This window comes from Molothrus ater, assembly GCF_012460135.2.
Source record: "Molothrus ater isolate BHLD 08-10-18 breed brown headed cowbird chromosome Z unlocalized genomic scaffold, BPBGC_Mater_1.1 matZ_random_MA35, whole genome shotgun sequence".
Lineage (NCBI taxonomy): Eukaryota > Metazoa > Chordata > Aves > Passeriformes > Icteridae > Molothrus > Molothrus ater.
The window spans coordinates 4,311,018-4,324,681 of NW_023416471.2; the positions used below are offsets into that span (position 1 = coordinate 4,311,018).

General features: G+C 41.9%; 1 long non-coding RNA gene and 1 other non-coding gene across 3 annotated transcripts; both read left to right on the plus strand.

Moving 5' to 3' along the window:
- The first annotated feature begins 10,332 nt into the window (after positions 1–10,332).
- LOC118699371 (uncharacterized) lies at positions 10,333–12,995 on the plus strand. Of its 2 annotated transcripts, none has more exons than XR_004982060.1 (5): positions 10,333–10,439; positions 10,533–10,603; positions 11,399–11,505; positions 12,143–12,355; positions 12,800–12,995. It is a non-coding gene; the product is annotated as an uncharacterized LOC118699371 (long non-coding RNA). The 2 variants fall into 2 exon arrangements; XR_004982061.1 differs by having other exon boundaries at positions 10,355–10,452.
- Positions 10,752–10,884, plus strand: LOC118699855 (small nucleolar RNA SNORA13). Its single transcript, XR_004982135.1, has one exon. It is a non-coding gene; the product is annotated as a small nucleolar RNA SNORA13 (small nucleolar RNA).
- Positions 12,996–13,664: the final 669 nt, after the last annotated feature.

Here is a 13,664-nt window from a genome sequence, read left to right on the forward strand (position 1 = left end):
GTTACTCATGCTGTGTGCATTAGTGTACATGCACCTCAGCTGGGCTGCTGATTTCACCCCTAACTCAGGCTTATCACCCTTGGGCCTGCTTCCAGAGAGCCCAGCTGCATCCCCTTCCCCCTTCAAACCTCTGGTTAAAGCCCTCTCAATGTGTTCTGCCAGTTCATGAGCTGATATCCTTCTGCCCTTAACAGAGAGATGGAGCCCATCCAGTTCCAGCAGGGCAGGTGCCAAAAAAGTTGCCCCATAATCAAGGAACCCAAAATTCTGCTTTGGGCCACTTGTTAATAACATGGGTTCTCCTGTTCCTTTCAACATTTTTCTCCATCACCAAAGGGACTGAGCAGAACATGACCTGTGCCCCTGCCCTATCAACCACTTGACCCAGTGCCCTAAAGTCCCTTTTTATTGCCCTGACACTCCTCTTTTCAATCTCATCACTGTCAGCCTGGAGTATGAGCAGTAGGTAATAATCAGAGGGTCAAATCAGCCCAGGGACTCTCTCAGTAATATCCCATATCCGGGCCCCAGGGAGGCAGCAGACCTTCCTGTGGGATGGGTCTGGCCAACAAATGGGGCCCTCTGTTCCCCTCAGAAGGGAGTCACCTACTATGACTACCCTTCTTTTCTTTTTAATGCCAGAAGTAGTGTTCTGTCTGGCAAGTAGGAGGCTCATTGGGCAGATAATTTTCTTCTACATCCGCTGGCTGACCCTCTGGATCCATGGCCTCATACCTATTCTGAAGTGGCACCTGGGTAGGTGATGAGGGTTGGGAGGAGTTTTTATTACCTCCTCAAGCAGGGACCCATTTCCACCCCCCTTCATCCACCAGATGTCCTCCTACTGCCTCCTATTGACAGTGGGAGACATGGGAGTCTTCTGACTCCTGATGGATCTCCCTCAGGGATGGAAGGGTTGAACTCCACCAGTCTATTTCCCTTTCACTTTCCCTGATACTCTTTAGTCTTTCAACTTCCTCCTTAAGCCTGGCCACCAGCGAAAGGAGATCACTCACCTGTTCACACCACAGGCAGGCTTCTTCTGCAATGCCCCCTGGTACCACTGATAAGCCCAAACACTCTGCACAGGAATGGGTTGGGACAGACACATCCTTTTTGGAGGGTTGGCTTCATACACTTTTACTAATTGCAGGTTTTGATTGTGCAAAAACCATTACCAACAACAACAACAACAAAAAAAAAAAAAAAAAAACCAACAGAAACCAACCAACCAACCAAAAGAAACAACTTACTAAAAACCTCACTAGCAGGAGGAAACCTGCAACCCTGCCTGTGCGAACTGCCACACAAACTGCCATGCCATGCTCTGAGAGCCGTGTCATGCTCCCTAGAGCCCTCTTTTAATTACCCCACCACTCACAGGAGGAAAAACCTGCCCTGCACCTGGGTGGCTAACAAGAATCACCAAGTGCTACCTGTAAGGGTCAATAGAAAGCTTGCTACCAAAGCCTCACTCTGCCCTTTCCATAGCTTGGCATTGCATTTACCCCAGTGAGAAGGCAAGTCTGCAAGGAGGAACAGGTATGTGAGGTATCCAGTGCCTCAGCTGGCTCACCCTGGTCTGCAACCAATGTGCCTCCCTGCCATTGCAGCTGGGTATGTCCTCAGTGGACCCTGAACACAAACTTCTCCTAGGGAATGGACACCTGTGACCAGCAGATGTTCTAGTCTAAGTTAAAGCAAATAGCTCTTGAGGAGAAGTGAAAAGTTGTATCCCATTTCCATAGTGAATAAAGCTATGGGGGTTTTCTTATGCATGGGACAAGAATCGCAAACCTATTCATGTTGCAGTACAAATGAATACCACAGTGTATAATTTATCATTTATAATTCATCACTCATAATTGCTCATCGTGAATGGGACAAATATTGTAGATTAATACTGACATTTTTCATATTGCAGCCTGAAAGGATCTTCTACTCTGCAATTTCCTAATTAAAAGAGGATGTGTGCAATCACAGAATGAAAGAAAAGCTCTGATTATCTTAGCCTATGTCAAGCCAACACATTTGCCAGTGAAACTACAATATTGAGGGTTAATGAGCAGCATTAGTGTAAAATAATGTTAATTCTGCATATTAACATTAGCAGATAGCATTATTTCTCAACTAGGAGCACAGTCTCACAACTGAGTATTTCATTCTCTGAATCACACTGTGCTGTCATTTCAAAAGAAAAATCTCCTGGAATTTTACATCCTACTCAGAAAGGATATATTTAAAAAACCTGAACCATGCAAAAGATCAATGGTCATCAAATAATACTATAGAAGTGCATAGCAGAAGAAGCACATGGGGAAAGAAGGCAGAAAAGCACATGGATTGAACTGAATTCCAGTTCTGTGGTCAGTCTGCAGCAAGCCAAGCCAATTTTTCTGGCCTGCAGTTTCCTTCCAGATGCACTTTTCCCTGAGGACTCTATGGAAGCAAGTCACAAGGTGCATGAATTGTCACATAATCTTCACCTAGCTTGCACCTAGCTGCCTCCCTTCAAAGGATCCCTCAAGATCTGTCACTAATTATTCCATATTTCTAGGAAGCCTCAGGTCTACCATTTAAGCAGAACAGAACTGTACTATATTCATAACTGCTCTTCTGTTAGGGGATAAGTAGGGCCCACTGCCACCATTAGGTAAAACAACACTGCTCACTGACTAGAAAATATGATCATCAGGCAAACATAGATATGTGTCAAAATACTCTTAAAAGGGCATCATTTTTTCTTTATTAGCCCAAATTAGGTAATTCCTAAGCACATCAGGACTAGGAACTTCCAGCAGGGACACAGAAATGTCAGATCACTACAGAAAAGGCCAGATGAAAGACATCAGTGGTTAACTTTTTCAGAGATGGCCATTTTTAAACACTCCTCTCACCAGAAACTTTGTCAGCACATCTCTCTCCTTCCAGTTCCCCTGTTTCCCAGTGACCTAGAGACATGGTGATTTTCAAGATATGTCATTTATATACAGACACCAGCACTTACAGTAATGAAATGCCAGCACCTTTTTCAGAGTGAGAAATGCTGCCAACACAGTTAGTGCCCAGGCAATTGTTACAACTTCCTAAACCTCTATAGAAGTAAAAGCCAGAACAGTGATGCATCTGTAACACAGCCATAGGCTCCATTCTTACAAAGCCAGAGGAGCTGCAGCTACAGAACATTTTTACAAAGGAAATGGATTGGTAATTTAAGTACCTAGGTGACAGCTCCTGATTATCTGCACAAGAATAAACAAGAACTTTTCTGTACAACAAATGTTGTTGAATCTCTTCTTTCCACTAGAAATTAAAGGACAGGGAACAAGGAGAGAGCCTAGGACCTGTCCAAGGGACTCTACAAAGAGAACACACCCTGAAGAAAAGCAAGGATACTGTAATCTTACTCACTATCGTTCTGCCCATTTCCACAGGACTAAAAGAACTTTGTTCCAAGAAACTGAAGAAATTATTCAAACTAAACCTGGAAGCCATATTCAAAATGTGCCCAGTGTCAAATTAACTGACACTACTCCTGGCTAATGTGCAAAGTGCTGTAATAACACTGAACATCTAGTGGAAAGAAAAAAAACTACTTTCACAAACCACCCTAAAAAACTACTAGCACTACCACTACTACATGATGGTAATTTAGACAAAAAAATAGTCACCATTTTTACTCCATGCCCACCTTGACTGAGCTTCTCAACAACAAATAAACAGTTCAAATCCTTAACAATGATGGTAAGAATGAGGTAAGAATACACATAAGTGTATGTTTACGTTAACTAATGTTTTGAAAATAAAAGCTGTTTCCAGACCATTTGAATGTATCAGGAATTAAGAGTTAACTTTTCCAAAACAAGTGTAGTGTGTATACCATATACAGTGCAAGACAGTGCCAATACACATATAAAAACATCATTCTTTGAAAATAACCAGTCCACCAATTCAAAAATTAAAATTGTTTGACTTAACAATGGAGAAATTCTCACAATCAGAATCTGGGGCAGGTTCATGCGCTGTCCCCACAGAGCAGCTGAGCAGAGCTCATATCTGCTGAGCAGAACTGTGGACACTATGCCAAGGACTAATGTGTCATTTTCCTGAACCAGGTTCAAGTTTTCTGCCTAATTCAAAAGTAAATAAATATATGCTGCTGGGCAGATCTCTGCACCAAGCCATTCCCATCTTGATTTTCTGTGGCTTTTTCAATAATTGTGAGATTTATACAATAATGGAAACATTATCCTAAAAGTATATGTAAGGGAGCAGTCTGTTATTTGCCACTGATGCCCAAATCTACACATTAGTAAATGACTCTTCTTTTGGGGATGCTCAGGCCCATGAAAATCTGCTTTACTAACTGATTTACCTGAGCCTGAGTACTTATTTTTACCAAATACTCAGTCCTAGAACTACCACAAAAGAGTCAATTGCTGGATTCATATGACAGGGGAAAAGACAATTGCTCTAAACATTTGTTATGTCCAGGATAACCTAGCCCACTGTCTTGTTAGTAGTGATAAACATCACAGAACAGGTAGGAAAACACTCTGGCAAATCAGCTCCAAATGCAGTGCAAGAGAAGAAGAGACCTTTGATACAGAGTGGTTACAAAAAATTTCTGAAAACAAAAACTCTTACAGGTTTAACAAAATTTTTAGTGTGCCGGTATTTTAGTGGGTTTTGTAGTTTATCATACTCAGCAGGTGAGGCTACCAACAGAAGCTGAGAGGAACTTGCAAATGCCTTGCACAAATCAGCTGAATAGGGAAATACAGTGGCAAACAAAATCAGTAACAACAAATAAAAAGGAGAAAAAAAATTACACTGAGAGTCCCAAAATGTTTTCCATTAATATTATAAGTTTTGAAGGAAATTGACATGTCATTATAGTCCAGTGAGGGGCTTCATTCAATGAAAAAGTGTTGCCAGAAAAGGAAGGGAATGAGCCATTGAGAGAAGAGCTTAATAAGATTCGGCCATTCTTTTGCTCTCCAGAGTATCTGAAAAACTGCTAATTGACATTAAAACTCTTTCAAAGATATAGCCAGCTTCATGCTTCTGGAGGCAAGCTCACCACCTACAGCTGACTTCACACTGACTCATTGCCAGCTCCATACCCTTTCTCTAATTCAGCTGGTACTGACAAAAGACAGGACGCGCTGTTGACAGATCGCTGCTAGGCTCCTAAAAGCCCGGCAACCTGGCATTACTGTCCTGGCCGTACTGCTCGCCATTCTCGGAATTACACTGACCTCTGCTGGGCTGCAGGAAAACAAGACGCCGAAAATTAAGGCGGATAAAAATCCAAGGAAATCATACCCTGCAACTTCGGTGGGAGCTCAGCAAGGGCATGCAGAAAATCTGATTTTGCAAGTGCCTCAAGACAGCCCAATAGGAACACACTAATGCCTTGCTGCTCACAAATCACTTTAGAGATATTTCAGCTTTTACAACTACGCTCCCTCCAAATAGTCCACTGTGCTGTGTTAGGATTTTCTGTAACACCACTAAAATATTGTGCACACAGTGGCCCTTTAATCTTTATGAAGAAAAGGAAGCAAAGAATAGGTGGATCTGCAAGCTTTCTTTGCAACATACATCTCAAACTGAAGTCCATATGTTTAACCTTTCTTGACTCTTCTCAGGCTATATTGAACTATTTTTATTAATTTTATCATCTTCTACTGCACATTTTAGTGTGCCTGAAGGAAAATTGCATGTTTTTGGGACTCTGACCGTTTCAGTGACCGGTTTTGTGGCATGCTGCCACAAACACCAGCACTGACAAAACTCATGGAACAGTTAATTGATGTTGGGAACTGAAATGAGGCCATAAGGCAGGAAGGGCAGGAACTGGTTTTCTTGTTGAAGAAAGCACAACGGGGAATTTTAGCCTTACAAGTTAGTGTTGGAATTCACTCAGGAAAACTAAGGACACACCCAGACAGAGTGGAACAAAACAAGATGTTTATTGCAGATTCAGATTTTGACTGCTTATTAGCATTCATAGGAAATCAATGACTACTGAAAAGGATGAGGAGACAGAACTGTGCTTACTCCACTTGTAGGGTAAGACTGAATATTCACTCTCCCTTGAACATAGTAATAAATTTATAAAAGACTTAGTTTGACATTATTTTTCCTGGGGTGTGGTGGTGCAGGGAGCCCCCTTCTGACTATGTCAGTTGCCAGCTGTTGAATTCTACTTTGAAAATAAGTAAGAGTGAATTAAGAGATCATTTATGATATGCAGTACTTTTTAAAACTGAAGTTAATGTCATTTAAAGCCTAATGGGCTCTTTCAGTACTAACTTGTCAGAAATATTCTCAGGTCTGACAAAACACATCAGTAATAGGTATAGGCCTTTTGTGCATGTTCAGGAAGTGCTTAAGAATATTTTAACAGAAAGATCTCAGCTTATGTAGCTGTTAACAGCAGACTCACTTAAGTGCTGGGTTTGAAGCAGTTCAGCAGACCTTGAAAACACAAATGCTGTCCACACATACTCAGAGACACAGGTACCTTGCTGCTGGAAGTCTGCAGTGCCATTTGCAAGTTGGTTAAACAGATTGAAAAGAAATTTGTGCAAAAGAATGAATACACTAGAAAATGTAGTCATTATCATTGCTTCCTCCCATGTTTTCTCCATTTGGCAGGATGACAAGCAGTGCACACCGCACTTTCAGCCAGCCAAATGATGACTTTTCAGAAAACCTTCAAGAAATTAATATTCTTTAGCCCTTTTATAATTTGGCTTTAAAAATATTGCCAATTGACACTGAAATAATTTCAGTGATTAAATAATTGATCACATGCTTAGGAAACAAAAGAGAAAGTAGTACCTTACCGTTAACTTCAAAGACAAAAACCTGAGTGTCTTATGCCTTTCACTAGGTAGGTTCAGGTTTTCTTTCTTAATCACTCTAGGGTCAAAGTTGTCCTCTTGTGCCTTGTGGTTGTGTTGACAAATTGGAATACATCAACCACTGCATGTACTGGACAGTGGTTTAACCCAAATTCCACATAAGAGGCCACAAAGCTACAATGGGGCTTTGTACCAGAGCAGATAATTCAAAGCTGCTAACCATGCAAAATGTACAATAAATAATCTGAACAACACGGCCAACTGCTGGGACAGAACTGTCCTGACCTGGCAAAGCAGGACTCACACTTTAACCTTCTGTTAAACCTCCCACATATTTAAATGTGGTTTCTGTTTCCACCTCAAGAGGTTTTTCTTATCTACTAGGTAACTAAGAATTATTGTTAGTTATGTCTTCAATCTAGCATGTCCTGGTTTTGTGGGAATATTCGTAACAAATAAAATGATCACAGACTCAGAGATTAGGAATTCAGATTCACTGTGATCATCTAGAAGAGAAGCACATTAAGTCATTCCAATTTGAATTATGTTGCCACTTTCCAGAAAATTCTAACCCTAGTAGGACTAAATGAATCAGTTTGAAAAAGTAAATAAATCCAGCTGTGCAGTATCATCTCCTGTCTTTTGTAAATTGTGCCACTGATTATTTTTACTGTCTTCCAAGTTGTTCAGTAAAAAAAAGAAAAACAGGATGTGTGATCAATGTCCCTAACCTGTTCATGATCTGAAAAGCTTTGATCACTGTTTTCTCATGGTATATGACTGCTTCAGCAAGTTTACCAAACTGAAAGGCTTGAGAGAAGGGATTCTCTTCAAAGAGACCTCAACAGGTTTGAGAGGGGGGGTTCATAAGACTTGGTGTTGTTCAACCTGGAGAAGACTTTAAAGCAGCCTTTCGATACTCAAAGGGAGCTTATAAGAAAGATACAGACAGGCTTTTTACCATTGCCTGTAGTGACAGAACAATGAACAATGGTCGGAAACTAAAAGAGGAGAAATTCAGACATTAGAATTGGACATAAGGAATAAATTTTACTCTGAGGATAGAGTCAGATTGCCCAGGGAAGCTGTGGATGTCCCCATTACTGGAAGTCTTCAAAGCCAGGGTGGTGGGGTGTCTTTGTGCAGCCTGGTCTATGAAAGATGCCCTTGCCAATGGCACAGAGTTTGGACAAGCAGGTCCCTTCCAACCCAGACCATTCTGTGACTCTGTGACTCAGTAACAATTTCTGGGTTCACCTGAAGGGACCATATCGTTCATACAGTCAGTTAGTGTTCTATAGATGGAACACAGCAAATCAAGTTCTCCTGTATCCCCAGGCAAAAATAATGAATATCACAGACATTTAAAGCTTTTTCTTCACTATACTATTTACTTAGATAATCAAAACCTACTTATATCTGACTTAAACTTCTGTCCAAGCAGCTGTCCCTGAGCAGCAAATCAACACTTGACTGTATCAGCAACACAGAGTAACAGATCTCCACTGATTTAATACCTTGACTGTCACCTACAATCTCATCTGTGTCCCTCCAAGACCACTACTTGTGAATTATAAGTATCACTTTACTCAAAGTGCTGACCTTTATGCATGCATAAGTTTAGCTTGAGACAATGCCTAAGACAACTGTGCATCTTCCTCATGTGCAAAACAGAATTTCAAATGACAAGCCAAAGCTATTAGAGGTGAATCTATTTAAAATTAATGTTGATGTTATTTTAGTTTGTGCTATAAACAGAGCACTAATATATGCTTAGACATGTCTAAGCATAAGGATGCAAAAGCTAATTTCTGTAAAGCAAACTAATGTTGCACCCCTTCAAGTATGAAGGCTTTCCCAGAAGCTCTAAGTGATGACATCTGCTTGCTTATTCCTCCTAAGTGTCTTGGCTGCAATGAATCATGTCTCTTTGCCTGGGCATTAGGCAGCCTTCTCATAACCTCCTGTAATTTAGCTAAGGTGAACAAACACCTGCAGAACACGCTCCAGGCTGTCCTGCAGAAGTGACTTGGCAACTCTGCCTTTTGGACACTGTGTAAGTGCTTCCTCTGATATTCCCAGGTAGGGAGGAGCCAAAAGAAGCAAGCAGACCACAGCAGCCCAAAGAAGCAGAGCAAGGTGGATTCCAGCAAAGAACGTGAAACCCCATTGAGTGCAAGAAAATGCTGACCACTCCACAAGCAAAGAAGCAGGCACACAGACGTGAACTGCACAGAGATTCCAACTTGCGCCTTAGGTGTTGTGTTTCACCCACAGATTGGGTGGGTGGGATTTATAAGTGTGGGAATCAGTAGTGTTGTAGAATTTTTTGTTAGATGATAGCTTAATCCATCAGAGCAAGGCAGGTAGCAGAGCTGTACAGGTTTCCCTATAGCTGGCACCAGCCTCACCCTGCTCTTCCCTGGACATGCTGCCAGTTTATCCTCCTGGTGTACCTGCCTGCTCTGATTCCCCCTTCTCACAGGATTTCAAATGTGTGAACACAAGGTCAGGAAATGTGGAAAATATCCACTCTGGGAGAGCTGAGCTTCTGCCAGCATTCAAGCCTTAAATATCGAGGGCTGTCTCAACCTGTAGTGTGCACCAAGACCGGTTCCTCTCTCCATGTGCTCCCGGCGGAGGAAACAGCAGATGAGGCACATTTTGGCTCTCTGAACTGACATAACAGCTAAATTTAGAAAAGAAACATTGCGTATTCTGCAAGGGAGCAAAGTGGAGGCTTCCACCAATCAAGCACAGAGAAAGGTAAAAGGTCACAGCTTACAGAGCAAAACATCCTCGGTCCACCTAATGCACGTTTATTTCTGTGATGTAACCTTGCGCAATTCTTCAAACACAGTCCTTTTCTTTATTAAGCAACTTCTACTGTATGTCATCTGAGGGCACTGGTTATGTTTACAAAAGGCGAGGGGAGTTCAGCCTGGGGACAGACAATTTAACCTGAAGACATCGCAACCACGAGCGAGCGGTGCACGGGATGGGGTGTTACGTGCAGTCACCTCACCGTGGGAACCCCGGGAATTTTCCCGCCGCAGCCTCGTCGCCGCGAGAGCACAGGGAACACAGGAGTCCCCGGAGCCCCCACAAAGGCCCCGGGAACACCGGGAGCTGCCACAAGGAACAGGAAGCACCAGCAACTTCCCCTCCGCAACACCACACGCCTCGGCGGGCGCGGCATTACGCATGCGCAGACAGCAGGATGCGACACCGCTTCCCTCTCGGAGGCGCCTCCATCGCCGCAGTAAGACAGGGGGGAGAGCCGATGCTGATCTGCACCCCGGCGCCTTTCCAGGGCGGTGTCGCCTGCTCAGAACTCCTTTTGCGTGGATGGCCGAATCTGTAGCCTCGCGTCTGCGGCAGAGTCAGTACGCGGGCGCTGCGCTGCGGGAAGAGGTGGAGGCGGCGCACGGCGTGCCCCCCTCCTTTTCGGGAGGGATGGTTCGCCCCGCGGGAGGCACGCCGGGAGCGGCGCGGCGGCCGGGGCTGCTGAGGGAGCTGCGGTGCGAGGCTGTGGTTATTGGCGCTGCTTGTCTTCGAAATCGGGTACTTACCTCTAGTACGTCCTTTTAGACTCCTTGTACTGTTCGTGTGTCTGTCGCTCTTCCAAATATGTCTTCTCTCTTTTTTTTTTCCCAGATGAAAGCAATGGAAGTTGGTCAGTGGCCGGAGCGTGCACCACCATGACCAAAAGATGTCCCAGGAGGATGGTATTCTTGGCTTTTCCTATTAAATGTTTGCGCTGTATATAATATTACTTAATTGCGAATTTTGAAATATTTTTCAGCTGATTAATTTGTCTTTTTCATAAACTGTGAATTTAATTTCAGGGGTAAAGAGTTCCCATACGTAACTTTTGGCCTTTGTGTTGCCCATTCATTCCTGTCCAGAATGGATGTGGTGTCAAAAAAGGCAAACAGGAATTCTTGCTCAAACTGGTTGAGGGAGCCGGTTATGTACCTTCCTTCTTTCTGTTTTTGCAAGGACAAAAAACCCCAAACAACATGTAGGAATAGTATGGTTGAGTAGCTATGTAGTAGATTTTATTCTGCAGTCTTTTAAAGTGGAGAATCTGACAGTTATTAAAAGAGGAAAAGCTAAAATTATAATGGCCACTTTTAGCATGGTTTAGCTCTCCTGTCTGTCATTACATCTGCAAGTAATTAGTACATAACTTTCCAGGCTTCTAGCAGTGGCTTCTAGATTTTCTATTGTAAAAAGACATTTACAGCTTAATACTCATGCACAGAAAAGATTAAATCTTCTTAAAGAGCAAAAAATGTGTTTTGTTTCTGTAGATTTGAGGGTTTCTTATTCAGTATTGAATAATATGTTTTCTATTCTTTTGTCAGAATAGAATATTTCTATTCTGACAAAAGAGTAGAAAACATATTATTCAATACTGAATAATAGACTTTCCTTGATGCCCTTTTGAAAGTGTAAAGTGTTCTTGGATATTGTCAAATTCCTGACAGAACGTTTAATGCTAGGAATGCTTCCTGCAGGTTTCTAGTATGTTTTGCTGGAAGTTTGGGATCTCCCTGTGTGGTGAAAGCCTCTGAGCTTGAGAAGGACATGTGGGAAGAAGCCGCCAAGTGCTGATTGCAGAGCTGTGAGTAGCAATAATTCCTTGTGCAATGCTGTCCTGTAGCCTGCCGTTAAAATGAAGCAGGCTTTCTGCTGAGAAGGAGGTTTGGCAGAATGACTTTAGAGCAGAAATCAGAACTGAAACAGTGAGAGTGAGATCAGCCTGATGGCTATTCTTATCAAAAAGAGCAAAGTGAAAGCTACAAAATAAAAATTTTGGTGTGGGTGGCTTTGTTAAATCAGTATATGGCTGCCAGTGTGTCCAAGACAAGGACTTGCTTTCTCATGTTTGCTTTTAGGGGTGTGATATTGTGGAGCATTTCAGAACATAAGGATTGAAAATGTTAAAAAGACTGGCAAAGTATGAAAGAACGCTTGGAATATGCCAGATACTGCTTCACTGTAAAGTCTTGGAAAAGCCAACACTACTGAAAAGCTGAGTAGCGCAAGTCAGCCCAAATTTCATTAGTACAGACAAGGTATTAATAAAAATTACATGCACTGTCAAGTCTTTTTTTTTTGTGTAACCTACATTCCCAAGGGTGTGACATGTAATCCAAGTCTCTGAAGCCAGGAACTTATAGGTCAATACTGGAAATCTGGTGTAAGAATGATCCCCTACTACATCACTGTAGATTTTGTTTGGGTTGGGTTTTTTTCAGGAGAAAATACAACTAATCTTCAGTGAAGTGATGAAACTCCTCCAGGCTGGCCATAATGCTCTTGAAAGTAATAAAATCTGAAAGTTTCATCAACGAAATGTGAGAATCTGCTTGAGCAACACAGATGCACTGAATCCTTTACCCCTGCTGCTGGTAGGAAGTGAGCCTGTGAAATCCATCCACAACTTCTGCACCCCAGGCACTGTGGGCAAGGTGGGCACTCTGTGTATGAATCTCTCTCTGGGTAGAGAAAAGTTTGTGTAATCCATTACTAGTAAAGTGTCCAGTAACAGGGCTGTTGCTTGTTTTCCAACATAAAATTATTAAATCATGTGTATTATTGGCCTACTGTTCCCAGAGTGTTTTCCAATGTGCACGAGTTAGTACTACAGAAATTTCTGTTGATTCCCACTAGCCAGAAAGTGTTATTACTGCCACTAGCCTGTAGTTATCATCTGAATTCTTGCTTAGGTGGGCAGAAGGCTCTCTTACAGACAGGCTTCCTAAAAATTAATTTGCAAATTTTACCTTTTCGCCCAAGGGATGAGGGGAAGCTCGTCTTTGTAATATTGTATTAGTGTTGGGGATTTAGAGGATGTTCCTGCAAAGAGTTGTGTGCTACATGTGTCTCACATTGTGTGTTTATTTTTTCCTTAGGAACAATTGCTAGAACCAGCCTGAGAGCAATGCCTGTCTATTGAAACACTCTTGCCTAAGAAACAAAAAAACTGTTTAAAAGATGGACTACTAAGCCTCCATGTATTAATACAAAGTGCATTTAACTGCATTGTGTCAGTGTCTGGTAATGTTTATGTAGACAAAGAAATAAAGATTTATGTTTCTCCTCTCAGAATTTTTGTCTTTTCCAAGCTTTAGTGCTTCTGTTTCAGAGTTCAGATGTCTTTGTGTTATTGTTGGGATACCAACAATCTCTGTATGAAACAAAGCCTAGGAGTGAGTTGGGATGTGATGATTTAAACCATGGTGTGCTGCAGTATTTGGAGATAGAGTTGGCTGAGATTTGTATTGTAAGCAAAAGTAGAAATTTAAAAAGTAAAAATTCAGCAAACCTGGGTTTAAAAATAGCAGGAAAGGTGTTTATCCAACATGGAGAACGTCAAGCTTGGTTTATTATCACCTTGACCATCTACATCATGTGGTACTTCAGCATAACTTGGACTGAAATACTCTTGAGATAATTGGGATTGCTGCTTATTTTCCTAGGAAGACTTAACATGGTTTATCAGAAGAACAAATGCTTAAATTGTGTATCTTGCACTGTGATTTTTCAGTACTGAATGTAAGCATGTTAATACTTCTAAGTGCGAGGTTGTTTTTAGTTTGTCAAGAGAGAAGGAGGTTTAGACAAGAGTAATTAATTTTTAAGAGATCCAGCTTGTAATTATGGGATGTACTTGAAAGTTTAGGGTTTTTATTAGGGATTACATTCCCTGAAGATACCATCTGTTCAGGAGTTCCGCTCGTGGGCCTTTGTTCCTGAAGTGTAAGACCAAGATGAGTA